A 3,339-nucleotide genomic window follows, 5' to 3' on the forward strand; every position below is an offset into this window, starting at 1 on the left:
TACGTTATCACTTTCAAATGTCGTTTCTTTTTAAGGCAAAATCCAATTAATTAAAATTCTATAAGTTCACCACTTTCAAATGTGGTTAAACAAGAAATGCAACAAACATTTTAGTCATGTTATGTGTACCGGTGGGTACCCCTTCGGTCACGCAATAGGCCGAGAGGGGTACCCGAACCGAAGAGCCATACCATGTGGCACCCCCTCGGTCAGACAATAGGCCGAGAGGGGGGCCCGAACCGAAGAGCCATACCATTTGGCACCCCCTCGGTCAGACGATAGGCCGAGAGGGGGGCCCGAACCGATGAACCACATCACCCCCCCTCGGCACCATACCTAGCCGAACACCCCCTCGGCCTCAGACTAGGCCGAACACTCTTTTAGTCCCTTAGGAAAGACCCAAAGAGAAGTGGTTACTCAAGAACGTCCTTTCGGCCCCAAGCTTGGCCGAACACCCCTTCGGCCCCAAGCTTGACCGAACACTCCTTCGGTCCCAAGCTTGGCCGAACACCCCTTCGGCCTTATGCTTAGCCGAAAACATAGTGAAAAACCCATGGTGAACACGTGGCAAACCAAATACCTACTAAGATACTAATCACCAGGCCAGATTAAGACAGGATTAAGGTTAAGTCACGTATTACCCACATCCCAAGAATGAAGGCCCACCAGGCCCAAACATGTCACTATAAATATACAGGTGATGTGACATAAATGAGGTACGTTACTATTCCCACTAGCACATTTATTGCTCTAAACCGAACACTGACTTGATCGTCGGAGTGCCTTTGCAGGTACCCTCCCCACCATTCGGAGTTAGTAATTCGGTCGGCATGGAAGATTCGGAAAGACTCGAAGGCAGCTAAGAAAGGAGTTAGTAAGGAGACGAGTGTTCTCACGCAGGAACATTATGTTTATTAGAATGTGAGAATTGAATAAGTTAACGCAAATATAGTATTGAACTCGTTTGAACTAAATAACTTTGTTAATAATCAATAATTAATCAATGATAAGACTCACGCCGAACCTGACTTAAAAATATATATAAAATAAAAGGAGAAAATTTGTGTATATATTTTTTAAAATGTAATTGATGCTTTTTTTCAATCAAAATTAAGTTTTACTTCGATAACATGCACTTATATTTAATGTAAATCTCATTTATATATAATTTATACATATTATTAAAATAAAACTCTCATTTTTTATTAACAACATCACCATCTGCACTTAAACAATTATAGATGAGATTTGTGCAAAATAAAATTACTTAACCTCTCTTATGAAATAAATAAATCATACTAATTAATATTTTTATAAAAATTTAAAAACCCAAAATTAAGGGTTTAATTTTTTACCCTCATCATTTAGCATAGTTGAATTGATTCAATGCATGTTTGGATCAATACCGGAACCATAATGATGAGCTGAGTTAAACATTATATGACTTAAATTTATGCTATTGAATTGCTAACTTAAAATAAAATTAATTGGTTCCACTTAATTCAAAATCAATTTTGATCATATTTTATCTTTACACTTATACCCTATGATTGGCCTATTACACGTTTTTGGTAATTACTCGATCAAAAATAATTTTCTTTCAAAGTATTCAATAATAACATTTTCTTCAAAACTAATTTTAACCATAATCAATCCTCACAATCAACATTATAAACACATACCCAAACAAACACATATTGATCAAACATAATTAACGTGCCTCGTTTGGAACACACACACTTGGCTTCTGTTCTTGGCCAATCTATTAAGCAACTCAGCTAGGTTACTCCTCCTCTTCGACCCTTGTGGCCGTGATCCATGCTCCATGGCAGCCAAACAAGGCTCCGGCGACCGCCGCTTCGAGCCCGCCGCCACTCCCACTCTCTCCGGTGGCGCGTGGGAGCCAATCAAGTGCGGAAAATTCAACTTTGCTTTGCTACCACGCATCTTAAAAGCAGCTCTATCATAAGCCAAACCAGAGCTTCTTCCTCAGTCTCATATGTCCCAAGCCAAACCCTTCCACTCTTCCTCCTCGGATCCCATATCTCCGCCGCGAACTTCCCCCACGGCCTCCGCCTCACGCCCCGGAAGCGCTTCCACATCGGAGGCGCGTGCACCTCACGCGCTTCCGCGGGCGCTTCGGTTTTGCATGCCCATGATTGCATCGCGTCATGGATGCAGGTGGGGCTCGGAAACGGATTGTACGAGGATGCATGAAAGATTTTGTGGTCGGAAACATTCGCCAGAATGTGGGAATTAGGATGTTCATGTTCGTGTTCAAGTTGGGATGATTGAACATGTGAAGGAAAATCACTAGCCATGTTTCTTAGGAGATAGATAGATTCGCGAATCGCGGTTTTAGGAAGCAACTGAGTCTGTGTGCTTGAAGAATAATAATGCATGTTGTTTATATCCCAATAACACTTGGACTTGGATTTTGGTGGTTGTGACTTCTTAACCAATAACGATGTTTTTACGTATTGTTTTTATACATTTATTTTTAAAATGACTTTTATGATATTGTTGAATAACTTTGTCATTGGGATGAAGTATCTCTTACTAAATTTTTGTCATGCAACTTGGTTGATAATCTTTGGTTGATAATCTTTAATTGATAATCTTTAATGAAATTTTCCCTCCCAACCATATTATATATATATATATATATATATATATATATATATTATACAAATATTTAAATTTAAGATTTTACTTAAAAGATCGAGTTTAATATCATTCAAATCAACAATATTTTGTTATTGTTATTATGACTATAGATAGAAAAATAGGTCACCTATTTAGGTCCAAACCACTGTCAGTCCGCCAAAAATATTAAAAAAGAGGAAAAAGGAAAACAATTTACATATTTATTTTGGATATTTCTTTAAATATATTTCTTTCTCAATATTTAAAAGACTCATAAATTAGCATAAATTAGTGCACTTAAATAATAAAATAAATTTTAAATTACAATACATTTGATTTGATTTGTTGTACAATAATTCTCAAACTTGCTACATGATAAAATAAATATGTAATTATTATAATAATAACTATTCCAATAAATTTGTTGCACGAAAAATCTCAAATAACATATTGTAAATGAATCAATTGCATAACATATTTGTTATACAATAAATTACATATTACTCACATAATAAATCTCCTATAACTTATTTAAACTTAACATTAAAAAAATTATATGAGTTTGCGAACAAACCTATCTTGACCCTTTATTTGGTCTAGGGAGTTTGGCGGAGTACGCTAGGTAGGGGCCTAGGTTACCTAATTTTAGGGGTGTTCATGGATCGATTTTTTGAAAAAACCGAACCGAACCGT

General features: G+C 36.8%; 1 pseudogene; it reads right to left on the bottom strand.

The window, feature by feature from the left end:
* Positions 1 to 356: 356 nt before the first annotated feature.
* Positions 357 to 2,481, bottom strand: LOC109818372 (ethylene-responsive transcription factor 1-like; annotated as a pseudogene).
* Between the last annotated feature and the right edge of the window lie 858 nt (positions 2,482 to 3,339).

The sequence above is a fragment of the Cajanus cajan genome, chromosome 5 (genome assembly GCF_000230855.2).
Source record: "Cajanus cajan strain Asha chromosome 5, NIPB_CcT2T_4, whole genome shotgun sequence".
NCBI classification, from domain to species: domain Eukaryota; kingdom Viridiplantae; phylum Streptophyta; class Magnoliopsida; order Fabales; family Fabaceae; genus Cajanus; species Cajanus cajan.